Raw genomic sequence first — 16,946 nt, 5'->3', positions numbered from 1 at the left:
TGATCTAACTACCGGGTTGCCAAAATCCCAGAGCTAATATTTGGACTTGTACACGTTGGACTTATAGTGGATGTTAAGCACTCACCACCTGTGGCCAGGTGTTCATCACCTCCTACAGCGGTGGCCCAAATTATGGACACTTTTTGAAATGTTCATGTTTTGCAACTTGGCCTACTTATAGAAAATGTTCTGTTTCACAAAATTCAAATGTGTATATACCAATGGAAAGACCTGATTCACGTAATACAACCACCCTGTTTCTTTTCCTGGGTGTCCAATCAACTCTTTTCTTCGGTGCCATGGCTCTATTTAGGATGGACGTACACTTTTATTTTAAGAAATATTTCCAAATAGTCACACCATCTCCAATTGCGCTTGAGTTCCAGAACAAATAGCAAAACTGACATTCCCCAACTTGAAAAGTGATGCATCGCAGCTACTGCCATGGGATTGGTCCCCCGAACAAGGACTGTGATTGGCCAGTAGAGTTTGCAATTCCAATCTGCTTCTTCACTCAATCACACCTGTGTTTGTTTTTAGACTAAGCATAACTTTTTTTGTACTGCAGATATTTGAATTCTGTTTGTTGTATTGAATTCAGCATTAGATTCTCTTTCAGTTGATATAGAAACATTTGAATTTCGTGAAGCAGAACATTTTCGATAAGCATGCAAAGTTGCAAAACATGAAATTTTCAAAAAAAAAGGTCCACAATTTTGGCCCGCCACTGCCTTTGGTCTCCAGTGACTACAGCCATTTTTCCCAGAGGTGATCAGGTCCTATGGAAAGGGAAGGTATAGTATTTAAATAACACCAGGTGAAACTTTTGTGAATGTGTGGTAGGGAAGAGTCCACACAGTTAACCCAAGATCTAAGCCCGAGATTGCCTTGATAACTCCACACACTTCCAGAAGTTATCCATACCCATCTCAGACTATAATGAGGACGGCATCAGAGCTTTGCTGTCCCAAAATAGGACGGTCTTACAATGGCCATGGAATAGGCTGCAAAATAAATAACTACACTAATAACAGATGGAATTGGTGTGTTGGCCTTAGGTTCCTTTTGCTGCAGAGCTGTTCACCTCTTTGGAAGTTATTCGGCTCTTTCTTTAGAGTCACAATTTGTAAACAGGCTTCACAGGAATGTTAACATTGTAGTTTTTCACTTCTGTATGTTATGAAACCATTTCCTCTGGGGTTATGTGCAGTAGCTTTTTCTTGGAACTGTCTGGGAATTTGGCTTGTCATTTACGTTTGGGAAAAGCAGATATTGACGGCTCTCCTTTTCGGTTGCCGATTTCCTCTCTTCCCATTTTCTCTGGTGAAGACGGCAATCCTATACCCACTTACCTGGGAGTAAGCCCCATTGAACTCAGTGGGACTTACTTCTGGGAAGACGTGTGTTGTTGGCTTTTCATAAATAATGGGTATGTTTGAACTGCGGGTTGATACTTCTCCCACGCAATAGCAGCAACCTGGTACCCTCCGGATGTGTTTGGACTACACTGCCCATAGTCCACAGTAAACAAGGCCAAGGTCCACATTACTTTGTGCAAAAGTTTTATGTGATTAGTCCGGCGTATTTTAACCACAGGGGAAATGGAATCTCTTTCTCTCACACTCAGTCACACACATGCGTGCACACAAACACACACGTGTGTGTGTGAGAGAGAGAAAGATGGCCATTTTCCCTGTAGTTCGAGCATGTTAGACTAATCGCATGAATTTATAAAAAACAAACAAATCTGAAATCCTATCATTCAGCTTGCCCCAACCTGATGTCCTCCAGATGTGTGCGTGCGTGTGTGTGTGTCATACACACATACACACAGATTGAATTTATTTTAGCCTTTTCGAACCCTCTGTTGTTATAAGTGCTTTAGTTTCGTAATGCTTTGTTCTATTTTGAAATAAATTGGAGAACACATGACTTTATCAGAAAACATACAATATCTTGCATACTACTGGACTGTAAAAATATGTGTCTGGAATAAATAAAATAGTTGCATTGGTCTTCTAGTGTATTAAAGTGATATTTCAAGTTGTTTTCCTGTTTTAACAAAAAAAAAAAGTCTAATTACAGACAGCTGTTTCTAATGACCAGAAATCTATTTTAGTAGTCAACTAAAAAGTTTTAGTTGTGAACTTCAGGTTTTGTGAACTCCAGATGTTGTGCAGTGTTTTGTTTTCTTTAAGAACAAGACTAAATGAACAAAAAACAACAAAAAAAGAGAGAGAGAGAACCCTGGGGGGGGGGGTGGAAATGTACATTGGCACCGTAGTGATAGCTTTCAGTATTGTAAAGAAATTGTTATATACAAATCTTTTTGCTGTTTCTCCTGTATGTAATAAAGTCCTTTCTAGATCCTATGTCGGAAGGAAAAGGGAAAAAAGAAACCTGAAGCGACATTCAATCCACAGCATGCTTTCTCATGAGCAAAGACTTGTGTAATGTAAATCTGTGCCATGTTATTAAAAAATGTGAACTAAACTGGTAAGTGCTTCTTTGTTCGGGGTGACCCTCATCGTCAGGCCTTGACTCAAGAAAGGAAAGGAAAGGAACCTCTCGTGCAAAGCACTTGAGTCATTTCTGACTCCTAGAGTGACGCCTGCTTTCGCTGACGTTTTCTTGGCAGACTTTGTAGCGGGGTGGTTTGCCATGGCCTTCCCCAGTCGTAGTTACCTTTGTAGCGGGGTGGTTTGCCATGGCCTTCCCCAGTCGTAGTTACCTTTCCCCCAGCTAGCTGGGTACTCATTTTAGGATGGAAGGCTGAGTCGACCTGAGCCGGCTGCCTGAGAACCAGCTTCCGCTGGGATCGAACTCAGGAAGTGGGGAGAGTTTTGGCTGCAGTAACTGCCGCTTACCACTCTGCGCCACACGAGGCTCAAGGCCTTGACTAACAGAATGCAATTTAATAGGGATAAATGCCAAGTTCTACATCTAGGAAATAGAAACCAAAGGCACGGTTACCAGATGGGGGATACTTCGCTCAGCAAGACTACAAATGAGAAGGACCTTGGAATTGTTGTAGATCACGAGCTGAATAGGAGCCAACAGTATGATGTGGCCACACACAAAAAAGCAAAGGCTATTTTGGGCTGCATTAATAGAAGTATAGCTTTCAAATTGTGTGAGGGTTAGGGTTAGGGTAATGTCATCATTACCATCGTCGTCATCATCTTTATGCCTGGCAACAGGCTACCATGCTGGCTGACAATAAGTGAAAATGAATACATAATAAGATTCTTCCAAAAGGCAGTGAAGACTTAGGAAAGTTGACCCTTCCCTGGGCTTTAGATGATGCTCCAGAGAGGAAGTGCCTGGAGGCAGCTGGATATACATTGAATTGGAAGGGGATATGGCAAATATGCATGTATCATTTCAGAAATATTAAGCAGAGTAGGGAGGAGTGGTTGGTCTCTGCTATATTGTCAAGGTTTAGACCTAGATGTTATGTCTAACCCTACTGCCCCTGTTTTGGGAGAAGATGTTTCAGGTAATCAATCAGAATCTGATTCAGAACTAGAAGACGCAGCGCCAGACACCAGCCAGCCTGTACCAGTGGGGGAGGAAGCTCTCACGGGCGATTCCCCAGCTGGGAGTCAGCCCTCTCCAGAGCTTATCTCCTCACTCAGCGGGAAGTGAGGTTTCTTCCAGAGGTGAGCGTCCCGACAAGCTAGGGTCCGTCGGAAGCTCAAATGCACAGGGCGGAAGGAAGGCGTGAGAAAGTCGGTCGGACTAGGATTGCACCAGAACCTGCCTCCACACCAGGCTCTCTGAAGTTATGGGCGTTTGGGAAGGGGCTTCCTGTTCTCCTTGGTCGGACAATTGTCTCGCTTAGTTTGCATAGTTTTGCCTAGGGAGAAGTTCCCAAGAGATTAGACTCTCTTCAGGTAGATGAGATGTTTGCTGCTTAATAAAAGCTTTGTAGATTACCTGGCAGGCCTCATCATTTGTCTCCCGTCGAAAGCAAGGGCTTTCTGAGAAACACGACACTGGAGCTTATGGTCTCAATTGAGGTGGAGCAGGTCACACCTCCAGTGACCCCAAAGACCTGTCAGAACCAAATATCCCTAAACCAAAACTAGAGGTATCCACTCTGGTACCTATCTGGCTCTTGCTCTCACTTCCCCATCTCCACGGTGGTCACAGGAGCAGAGGAGATGCCAAGCCAGATGGGAACCTTGGAGTCATTAGCCAAGTTCCCAAATAAGTGGATATTAATCTGCTCAGCCCAAGAGAGCCAAAAATGGTGGATCCTCCAGCTCCTGGGCTAAATTACGGCAACCAATCTGAATCTGATGCCATCCTGAATCAAGCAAGCAGACATCCATTCATTTATGTTCTTTGGCTTTCAGCTCCTCCGAAATCTTGTCGAAACCCACAGAATTTCTAACGTTAATTCTGGAATATGCATGTTTTGCCGCTAGAACGGGCAGTTCTTGGTTCTTTCAGTTCATTTTCGTCCTTCCCTACATTACTAAAGTGCAGGTGTGTGTTAGTAAAACACTGCCCCCCCCCCCAAAAAAAGAAAGGTTGATCCAATCATCTGTGCGATTGCATCAAAATTCTTTTTCTGTTGTGTTTTTTTGAATCCAGCACCCCTGTGGGAAAAGCAGGAGGCAACAGAACCTATATGGCTCGGGTCCAGGTTATCTGAAAGACTGTATTCTCCCTTATGAGTGCTTCGGCTATGGGGTGGTATAAATAAGAGCCTGCCCATGCTTTGAGATCTTCTGGAGAAGCCCTTCTTTCAGTCCCACCATCTTCACAGGCGCGCTTGGTGGGAACACGGGACAGGGCCTCCTCGGTGGCTGCTCCGGTGCTCTGGAACTCTCTTCCCAGGGAATCTACCGGCTCCTTGATGGGCTTTCGGAAGCAGGCAAAAACTTGTTTGTTCCAGCAGGCCTTTGGAGAATAATCCGGTCCTCCATCTACGTTAAGAACTTGTAAAGTTTATGTTTTAATATTGTAAAAAAAAATTGTATATTTCTTTTCCTAGCTTTAACATGTATATGTTTTAAATTTTGTAAGGCCGCCTTGAGGCCCAGTATTGGGCAAAAGGCGGGATACAAATAAATATAATAATAGTAGTAGTAATAATAATAATTTATACAAATATATGCACAATTACATGAAGATGGTGGGGTGTTTTTTGTGCGTGTTTTTAACAAAGAGCACACTTGCATAGGTAATGGGGGTGGAGAGAGACAGGAGGGAACTGAAAGTGCATTAAATGGCACATGGACCGGGTTGGTATAAAAATTGGAAATAAATATTATGTCTGCTTTGGAAACAAGACCAGAAAATCCAGAATCCATTGCAATGTTTATGAAGGTCTGAACACCATGGAGGGATGCACACGAACCCCCTCTATACATTTAATGAACATATTGAGAAGGCTGTGGAGTTGGACGGAGTTCTTTGCATGTAGAGACATTTTCTGGACAGCTCCTACATGAGAGGAAGGAGCGTCATCGGTCAGACAATTCTTTCAAACGAACAGCATGGAGGTTTGTCAGAGGACCGTAGCAGCTGTGTGCTGTGACGGAGGGTGGGGGTAGTCCCTGAAGCCCTCTCCACGCGTTCATTCAATACATGCAGGGGGCTACATCACAAACATATACAGCAGTTGGGGGCCATTTTCCTGGCACCCACTGAGGTGGTGGTGGGACCTGCAGCCAACTTGAAGCAGCAGGCCTCAAGCTTTGGACAGGCCCACCCAACAATGTCATTACTATAGCAGGCGGTACTATCAGCCTTTGGGTGGCTTCCTAACGTTCTGTAGTTCATTATTCTTATTTTTAGAATATATGCATCATTACTCCCATGCGAATTGCTCTCACTAGTTGGCTTTTCGGATGACAAATCAATGCAAAGTGTTACTTGAAATGTTGCCTTGCAGTCATTTTCATGTGGTACACTGCTGTGGTACTTTTCTACTCAGCAGTATATACATTGGTACAGGTAAAAGAAATGAATAATCCGTCACTGAAAAGAATTAGGAGACTCAGGCCTTAGCTAGACCTAAGGTTTATCCCGGGGTCGTCCCTGCCTGCTCCCGGGATCTCCTGTGTAGGGTGACCATATGAAAAGGAAGACAAGGCTCCTGTATCTTTAACAGTTGCATAGAAAAGGGAATTTCGGCAGGTGTCATTTGTATATATGGAGAACCTGGTGAAATTCCCTCTTCATCACAACAGTTAAAGCTGCAGGAGCTATACTAGAGAGACCAGATTTAAAAGAGGGCACTCAGCCAAACCCAATGCTAGCTTTCTCTTTAGTGGTCCACAGGGCTGGACTCAAAGAAGAAGCTGTTTTATACCAGGTTGTGGGCAGGAGGAGGCAACCTGATACCCTCCAGTCGCTTTTGAGTACAACTGCCATATCCTTGACAAGAGGACACGAAATTGCCTACCTGAAGGTCTTCGACAGAGCCCTTTTCCCTTGCTAATGTATCTTTGCTCCTGACGAGGCATTTGACTAATGACAATGCAATGTCTATCCCTGCAACCGGACTGCTTTAATTCATAATTCCAGGATTGCCGGAACCACAGAATGCCATAGGCAGTTTTATTTCACTTTTCTAAAATAGGCCGTTTTCATTCAGAGAGGCCACAATTCTTCAAAGTTGCCACGAGATGGCAGTGCCGCAGAGATTTCAAATTCTACTAGGTAGGCTTTTAACCGTGGAAGTGACGGTTATGTTCAATGGGTTCAAAGATTTGCACCCATTTCAGCTCAGTTGCAGGAGAAGCTTGGCAGTTAAGTGGATCAGTTCAGATCCCTCCCCAGAACCGGGGAAGGGGATTCCTAGGCTAGTTCAAGAGTTGCCATCTTGTCTGTGATATTTTAACTGTTCTATGGGATGTGCAAATCAGGCCGTAGCTAGACCTGTTTGACCCAGGATCATCCCGGGTTCATCCATGCCCTGTGTGGCACTTAGATGAACAGGTTTGACCCCAGGACAATCCTGGGATAAACCTTAGGTCTAGCTACGGCCTGAGTAAGGACAAATCTCGACTGCAGGAATGATTTCACCCACTGTTTTGAAAGGCACAGAGCTGGGGGAGAAATGACAACTCTAGCTAGCTGAAAGCTGATTCTCTTCCTTTCTATCATAGTGGTCCTGACTGCGTTAGCAAGTGTCAAAGGCACACAACTACAATAGTAATATACAATATACTAAATACTAAAACGGGGGTGAACACTTCTATCAAACTATATATTATTATTATTATTATTATTATTATTATTATTATTACTATTATGAAACAACCATAACGGTCATAGTACACATTAGAATAATGATATACAATTGTAGAAACACAGAATCACAAAATCTCAACAGCATTTTTTGAATTGACATAAACTTCTTTCAATAGGCTTAACAGGCTACCGGTGTGAATTAATCCTGTTTTCGCTGTTTGCTTCTTCAGAATTACTGGAAGGAAATAAAAAGAGATACAGGTTTATGTCACCCCAGAGAATGAAAATAATAATAATAACAGTATTTTGCACAAGCTACTTTTAATTAGACTACATACTTCAAAAATGTATAGGTACAATAAATTGACCAGTAAGTTGACTTTCTTTTGTATAAGCTAAACAAGCTTTGATGCAAGAAATATTATTGAGGAACTTTGGCAACTCGTTGGTTGCTATCATTCATATCAACTACTGCCTTCTCTAATTTTGTGCATGGCCCTTACTGTGAGACATGTGTTCTAAACTCAAAGACACAAACGCTACTGGACAGAAGCATTAGCCTCAGTATAGGAATTATGGTGCATACGAAATCGAGCCCGATTCGCTTCAGGTCGATTCGGACCTCCCCCAATTCGCTTCGGAACTGAATCCAAAGTGAGATTCGGACTCCGAATCATTCCCATAGCCTTGCATTGTGAAAAATAAACACCTATAACTTTTTAATTTTCAACATAGAAATATGAAATTTGGTGAGCTTACAGATGCCCTAATGGTGGTCATGTGTGCCAAATTTCAGACACACCTGTGCAGCAGTTTTCCTGTAATCCACTCCTAAAAATGAGATTTTCCAGGCAAACCTGTCAAAGCAAAGTGCTAGAACTTTCTCATTTTTCATGAGACAAACATGTATTTTGGTGAGCTTAGAGATGCCCTAATGGTGGTCATGTGTGCCAAATTTTAGATACATCTGTGAAGTGAAATTTCTGTAATCCACTGCTAAAAATCCAATTTTTCAAGGAAACCATGGCCTTAGCTAGACCTAAGGTTTATCCCGGGATTATCCCGGGGTCATCCCTGTTCATGTAAATGACACACAGGATATCCCAGGAGCAGGCAGGAACGATCCCGGGATAAACCTTAGGTCTAGCTAAGGCCAAAGCAGCCACTCAAAAGCAAAGAGTTCCTAACCACTGTTTGAACACGCTTAACCAATAGTGGCCTAACCGTGGCTTAGTGTGTTGTCTGAGCAGCCCCAGCTTGTTAGAAAAGTGAAGAACAAGAAAAGCAACAACAGAGACAAATGAAAGAACTCGAAAGCTGTGGCAAGAACAAATTTCACACGTCCCAATTCCAGAATTTATCACATAAATGCTCTATAAACAATTGGAAGACAGGTGGAGCAGAGCACGTAACATAGCCGATCAAAAGAAGACTGTTGCAGAACAGGCAATCTGTTCAGAGTTGAGACTGATGACAGGTGGCGAAAGGTGGTCCATGAAGACTGACCTTTCACTGAGGTCACTGGGGTGCTCATCTGAAATGCTGCTGGAATGGCATTTAGTAGACATGCCAGTGAAATTCCTCTCAGCCGCGCTTGGAAAACAACCTGAGATGGGTCGTTAAAGCCCATCGCAAAAGAGAAGCGAACTTCACAAGAATTCTTGGGCGGGTTGGATTGAAATCAGAGCCAGGGAAGGGTTTCTGGCTTCTCTAGCTGACAAATGCTTTCTCTGAAAGGAGAGAGATTTCTCTTAAGCAGCCAAAGCCTTTGCAAACCAGGGATTGTTCAGCTTTCAGACTCTCTGCAAGGGCGTCTGGCCCGGTTTGGCAGCAAGACATCACACAACTTGATGGAACTGTCGTCAAAGCCCTAGGAAGAGAGACGGAAAGAACTGGGCATGTTTAGCCTGGAGAAGAGAAGATGGAGGGGAGACATGAGAGCACTCTTCAAATACTTGAAAGGTTGTCACACAGAGGAGGGCCAGGATCTCGTCTCAATCCTCCCACAGTGCAGGACACGGAATAACGGGCTCAAGTTAAAGGAATCCAGATTCCGGCTGGACATCAGGAAAAACTTCCTGTTAGAGCAGTACAACAATGGAACCAGTGACCTAGGGAAGTGGTGGGCTCTCCCACACAAGAGGCAGCTGGACAACCATCTGTCAGGGATGCTTTAGAGTAGAGTGATCATATGAAAAGGATGACAGGGCTCCTGTATCTTTAACAGTTGTATTAAAAAAGGGATTTCTGCACGTGTCATTTGTATATATGGAGAACCTGGTGAAATTCCCTCTTCATCACAACAGTTAAACCTGCAGATGCCCTGCCCTCTTTTAAATCCGGTCACTCTGGTATAGCTCCTGCAGCTTTAACTGTTGTGATGAAGAGGGCATTTCCCCAGGTTCTCCATATATACAAATGACACCTGCTGAAATTCCCTTTTCTATGCAATTGTTAAAGATACAGGAGCCCTGTCCTCCTTTTATTATTATTATTATTATTATTATTATTATTATTATTATTATTATTATTTATTTATATAGCACCATCAATGTACATGGTGCTGTACAGAGTAAAACAGTAAATAGCAAGACCCTGCCACATAGGCTTACAATCTAATATAGGGTCACCCTACTTTAGGGTAGATTCCTGCATTGAGCAGGGGGTTGGACTCGATGACCTTGTAGGCCCGTCCAACTCTGCTATTCTATGATTCTATGTGCAATTCTGACTGCCAAAGCAGCCGGTCCAATGTTGGGCAAGAGGGGCAAACCAGGGAGGACGGCCAACCCTTGCTGGGTCTCTGTAGGATTTCCCACTCTGGTTTTTGACCCTACAAATTCTGGTTTTCCCCCTATTGAATGTAATGATTTCATTTTTCAGGTCTTCAGCCATGGCTAGACGAGGGGTTTGGAGGGCGACGATCTCACGATTATATTATTATTATTATTATTATTATTATTATTATTATTATTATTATTATAAACATCACAAACACACAATCTTTACACCACATATAATACATACAAACAAAGGTATGCACAAAACAACTACACTAAAATACAATAAAAACATTTAAGCATAAGGTTAAAGTATAATTTTGGCCCTCTTCATGCCAGAAATGCTAACGAACTCCTAAATGACTGTTAATATGTTAATCAAATTCAATTCTTTCTTATGACTTATCTGAATCTCATACATTGGATTCACAGAATCATACTCCATTTCTCTCTAATTCTTTAATTACAATTGATACATCAATCAAATTTACTTCTTCTCTTTACTTTTCTCTTTTCTTTCCCCGTGTTAATACTAAAATCCACAAACAAATACATCACTTTCCTGTGTCTCTTGCAAATATTCTATCAAAGCTTTCCATTCCAACATGAACCCAGTGGTGGATCTTTCTCTCTTTATCACTGTGAGCTTTGCCATCTCTGCCAATTCCAGCGTCTTCAACATCCATTCATCCATTGTTGGTGTTGTTTCATTTTTCCAGTTTTGTGCGTATAACAGTCTCGCTGCCGCTATCACGTACAAAGATAAAGTTCCCCCTTCTCTTTTAGTTGTTTTCCCATTAACCCGTGATCTCGCAATTTTATGATTGCAAGAGTGTTTTGAATATTTGAAATGTGGCTAAAGCCGAAGACTTCAGCTTCGAGAACTGTCAGTCCCAGCTGTGTTGCAATAAAATACACTTATAAAAAAATTAACTGTCTCCAGACTTGTTTATCTCTCTAGAGCAGCCACGTGGCATTCAAAGCATCAGGGACAACTTGAGTCTGCAGCCCATTGTTTTAACTGCATGGAATTTTATGGGAGGGAAACAGAGAGAGCAAACCTTGGAAGCTTCCATATGGAAAAGCGTTGGGAGTCGGATCACTTCTCTTGGTACAGATCCAGCATTTCTGTATGGATCACAGCTCCGTCCCCACCTTTGCCTGTGAGGCTATATGGGCTGCCTTCCAATGGCTGCAAGTAAATGTTCTATTACTGTGTATCGCCTTGGGAACCGATTCTTTTTGTAGAAAGGCAAACGAAGTTTGAATAACTACATCCGTTCTTCCAAGTAACGTTCAACCAACAGTCTTAGAAAGTCACCGGCTTTTCTTTCCTGCCAGGAGTCCTGTGTGTTTAGGTTATAACAGACAGAAATCCAGCAGGTAAAGCTCTCTGCATGCTGTAAAAAGATTCATTTGCTGGCCTTTCATAGAATCATAGAATAGTAGAGTTGGAAGGAGCCTATAAGGCCATCCAGTCCAACCCCCCACTCGATGCAGGAATCCACCCTAAAGTATCCCTGACAGACGGTTGTCCAGCTGCCTCTTGAAGGCCTCTAGTGCGGGAGAGCCCACCAGCTCCGTAGGCCACTGGTTCCATTGTCATACTGCTCCAACAGTCAGGAAGTTTTTCCTGATGTCCAGCCAGAATCTGACTTCCTGTCACTTGAACCCATTGTTCCATGTCCTGCACTCTGGGATGATCGAGAAGAGATCCTGGCCCTCCTCTGTGTGACAACCTTTCAAGTATTTGAAGAGTGCTCTCATGTCTCCCCTCCATCTTCTCTTCTTCAGGCTAAACCTGCCCAGTTCTTTCAGTCTCTCTTCATAGGGTTTTGTTTCCAGACCCCTGATCCTCCTGGTTGCCCTCCTCTGGACACGCTCCAGCTTTCTCAGGCACTAATTGAGGGCACAAGCACCTTGCCAGAAAAACGGACAAACTCTTCTGCCCCTTTGCTTTCTAACATTCTCTTTTTGCTAACATCAATGACTGACATTGTTTACCACATTTGCTCTCTACTTTCCGTGGTACCCCAAATGATAATACAAGAACCCCCCCAAAAATCCAAAACCTCCCTCTGACATTTCATAATCATGGAAGGCTTTATAACATATGTCTTCTCAGTAAGACACAGCCTTCCCTTTGTTCAGAAAAGCAGCAGCTGTTCAGAAAAAAACCAACCCATGTATAAGTGATACAGGACAGCAATAGCGTCATTCTGCAAACTCAAATAGCACTAAGGGAGTCCTGAGCCCAGTGGTCTTCAACATTTTTATTTGGACGAGGAGGTGCAGGGAACGCTTATCAAATTTGCAGATGACACAAAATTGGGTGGGATAGCTAATACCCTGGAAGACAGAAGAAACTTCAAAGTGATCTTGATAGGCTGGAGTGCTGGGCTGAAAACAACGGAATGGAATTTAATAGGGATACATGCCAAGTTCTACATTTAGGAAATAGAAACCAAATGCACAGTTAAAAGTTGGGGGATACTTGGCTCAGCAAGACTACAAACGAGAAGACTCTTGGAATTGTTGTAGATCACAAGCTGCAAGAAAGGCAAATGTGCGATATGGCTGCAAGAAAGGCAAATGCTATTTTGGGCTGCATTCATAGAAGTATAGCTTCCAAATCACGTGAGGTACTGGTTCCTCTCTATTCGGCCCTGGTTAGGCCTCACCTAGAGTATTGCATCCAGTTCTGAGCTCCACAATTCAAGAAGGATGCGAAGAAGCTGGAGCGTGTTCAGAGGAGGGCAACCAGGATGTTCACGGGTCTGGAAACAAAGCCCTATGAAGACAGACTGAAAGAACTGGGCATGTTTAGCCTGGAGAACAGAAGATTGAGGGGAGACATGAGAGCACTCTTAAAATACTTAAAAGATTGTCACACAGAGGAGGGCCAGGATCTCTTCTCGATCCTCCCAGAGTGCAGGACATGGAATAACAGGCTCAAGTGAAAGGAAGCCAGATTCTGGCTGGACATTGGGAAAAACTTCCTGACTGCTAGAGCAGTACGACAATGGAACCAGTTACCTAGGGAGGTGGTGGGCTCTCCCACACTAGAGGCATTCATTCAAGAGGCAGCTGGACAGCCATCTGTCAGGGATGCTTTAGGGTGGATTCCTGCATTGAGCAGGGGGTTGGACTAGATGGCCTTATAGGTCACTTGCAACTCTACAATTCTATGAAACTATGACATTCGCTACCATAAGACATAATGATGACCACCCATTTGGATGGCTTTAAAAGGGGGTTAGAGAAGACCCTGGAAGAGAAGGCTATCAGTTGGGTAGCTGTTTGGATAGCAACAGAAGTTTACAGGTTTATTTAGTTAGTTGATAAATGGGAACCTCTCTCCTATTCAGACGTTTTGAAAAGAATTGAACCAACTGTACTGTCTTTTATCCATCACTTTGTTGGCCTGAATCATATTAAGAAGGCAGTCAAGCGCCCACTTATTTCTTTTGAATCTTTTATAGAAGCTCCAATTACTTCAATTAAACGTTTGATATCATCTATTTATAAAATCCTCCAAATGCCATTATTGGGTAGGAAGCCTTCCTATTTGAATGAATGAATGAATGAAATCTTTATTGCTAAAAGCGGTAAGCCATCACAATTGAAGACTTCCTATATGCAGGCGTGGAGGAATGACTTGGGTGAGTCTTTGCAAGAAGATGATTGTAAGGGTACGTGGATTTGTTTTGCATCTTTATCAATCAACTGTAATATAATGGAAGCACAATACAAAGTTCTCAGCAGGAGGTACATCTACATCATCATCATCATATTTCTTACCCACCTCTCCATTTGAATCGAGGCCGGGAACAAGTATAAAATACATAAAATACTGATTAAAACATAGTATACTTTGTTAAAACATCCTAAAGACATCCTAAAGGAGTACATTATTCCTGCAAGTCTTCACCTAATACTAGGGTGACCCTATGAAAAGGAGGACAGGGCTCCTGTATCTTTAACAGTTGTATTGAAAAGGGAATTTCAGCATGTGACATTTGTATATATGGAGAACCTGGTGAAATTCCCTCTCCATCACAGCAGGTAAAGCTGCAGGAGCCCTGCCCTCTTTTAAATCTGGTCACTCTAGTATAGCTCCTGCACCTTTAACTGTTGTGAGGAAGAGGGAATTCCACCAGGTTCTACATATATACAAATGACACATATATACAAATGAAATTCCCTTTTCAATACAACTGTCAAAAGTACAGGAGCCCTGTCCTCCTTTTCATAGGGTCACCCTATTTTTATACTACTCAAGAGCCTAAAATTTCTAAGTGGTTTCCAATAAATATGAAATACAATATAAAAACAACGTTAAAAAAAGCATAAAAAAATTAGAAATATAAAATAATAAACTTCAATGGAGCTTACTTTTGAGTAGAGCTGTATCAGGCTTGCACTGCAACCTACTGTGAAGGGGGAAACGGTGGGAGCGGGTTCAAAAATTGGCAGAGGGATGGTCTCATTAGGTGTGGCTGTGTTTTGAAACCCTAAACCAGAGGCATGGTAAGGGGTTTTTTAAAAAACAGAACAGGTTTCCTCTTTTCTGCCTGCATGTGGCCATTTTAGAGCATCAAATCATGTCCCGAGTTGCTGCGCCCCAATTCCCATCATCTCCAGCCCAGGTTTTCTTTGCAGCGCGTCCTCCGAGCCATGCAAAGGGATTTTTTTCTCCCCTTCTCTGTCTCTTTTCTTCCAGGCACAGCGAAAGCGGACTGCTCCAATCGCAGCAGCGGGAGGAACCCACAATGAGAAGCCAGGGCCGGGGAACGGAGCGCAGGACCACCAGCCTCTCCTGCCCCTCGCTTGGGCCCTGGAAAGTCCCTGGGAAGAGCTTCGAGGAGGCCGCGAGGACCGGCTATCCTGGGGTACCCACCTCGCCAGCGTTAGGTATCCTTTACGCACCGGAGTCGAGCTGGAGCGAGAGACCCCCCGTAGCACCGAGACTCCGGGGAGGGGAGGGGTGGGGGGATGCATGTCTGGCAAGAGGGGCGCCGATCCGGGGTGGGGGGCGCTTATTAGCCGGGCGAGAGAGAAACCGACAAGAGAGGAGGTCAATTTCACAGCACCTGTCTTCCCCGTCATCCAGAACCTGGTCAATTTCCTTTCTAGCAGCAGCTGCTGCCGCCGCTACTAAAGGCCAATTAAAACCATCTCTAAAGGGATCAGAAAGTGGAGTGTTGCCTTTTGCTCCCTCCCTCCCATCCATCCCCCCCCTTAAAGGTCTCTTCTTCTGACTCACGGCAAGAAGCCCTCCATCCCTTTTAACAGCCACCTTCTTCCTGCGCCCCTTCCCAAACACAACAGCGGCATTTCCAGCCCTAAATCTTATATAATATATACACGCATAAGATTTAGGACTGCAAAGGCTGCTGTAGTGTTTAGGAAGGGCTCCTCAAGGCTCTTGAAGTAATGAGGAGGGACTCCAGACTATTTTGCGCCCTGGGCAAGGTGAGCTACTTGCATCACCACCACCCCAAAATTGCCAACTTCGATTCAGCTGTCCAAGAAGAGTTTCTGAACTATTATATTTTCCTTTTATTATGGGTTTTTTTCCCTTAAAACAGCTCATTTGTATAAAACTGCGACCCTTAAAGGTCAGTAGTGCACCCCTCTATGGTCTGTGCCCTAGGCGGCTGCCTCGTTGGCCTAATGGTAGAGCCGGCCCTGGGAGGGAGGCGAAGAGCTGGTTCCTCTTTTGTTCTTGCCCCGCTTTTCTAGACAGACTCTGCCCTCTCCACCCCTTATCTGCCCTGGTTGTCGCTGAGCCAGATACAGGGAAACAACGACCTTTCTTCTTCTTGGAAGGAAGGAAGGCAAATCAGTACACCTTCCCTCTTGCTCCCCTACTCAGACGTTTGATAGCCCCCCCCCCAGTTATCCCACTCAGACACCCACTCTTTCGGTATACCTTTGTATATCCTTATACATGTCCTGCATGTTCATACCTGCTTGGACTAGATGGACCCTTGGTCTGATCCAGCATGACACTTATGTTCATAGAATCATAGAATAGTAGAGTTGGAAGGAGCCTCTAAGGCCATCGAGTCCAACCCCCTGCTCAATGCAGGAATCCACCTTAAAGCATCCCTGACAGAGGGTTGTCCAGCTGCCTCTTGAAGGCCTCCAGTGTGGGAGAGCCCACCACCTCCCTAGGTAACTGATTCCATTGTCGGACTGCTCTAACAGTCAGGATGTTTTTCCTGATGTCCAGCTGGAATCTGACTTCCTGTCACTTGAGCCCGTTATTCCGTGTCCTGCACTCTGGGAGGATCGAGAAGAGATCCTGGCCCTCCTCTGTGGGACAACCTTTTAAGTATTTGAAGAGTGCTCTCATGTCTCCCCTCCATCTTCTCTTCTCCAGGCTCAACATGCCCAGTTCTTTCAGTCTCTCTTCATAGGGCTTTGTTTCCAGACCCCTGATCATCCTGGTTGCCCTCCTCTGTTCTTATAGTCTCATTCTCTAGCTCCTCCTTTTTGTGCTCCGTGTCTCCTTTAAGTCCCCTGTAGTAGTTAAGAGACCATATAGTGAGATGTTGTAAATGTATAAGGTTGCCTAGGCCAAATTTCTTTTATTTACAAGGGCATCAGGCGCTTCCTCAGAATGGCTGGAGCTTCTGCTAGATCTTCCGTTGGCAAGTGAGTCACATTGAAACATCAAGCTGCCACTGGAGAAGTACCACTCCTGCAGGACTGCGTAGTTTCCACATGCCACAGTTCTCACGTGGGTCTGACCTATTTCTAAAGCAGCCAGTGGCACCAAGGGGCTGTGGGTAGGGAGACACAGCCCTGGAAGAGAAGTCTCCCATCTTCCAGTAAAGACTGAAGCTCCAATGGGTGTTTTCAGAAACTTTCCTGTTTTCATTCGGTATCTGCGGAGAGCGGTGACTTTCTTTTGAGGAGCAAGATCGCCTTTTTCTGGAGTGGGAG

Source organism: Elgaria multicarinata, chromosome 22 (assembly GCF_023053635.1).
Source record: "Elgaria multicarinata webbii isolate HBS135686 ecotype San Diego chromosome 22, rElgMul1.1.pri, whole genome shotgun sequence".
In the NCBI taxonomy this organism is placed as follows: domain Eukaryota; kingdom Metazoa; phylum Chordata; class Lepidosauria; order Squamata; family Anguidae; genus Elgaria; species Elgaria multicarinata.
Note: the sequence above shows the minus strand (reverse complement) of the source record.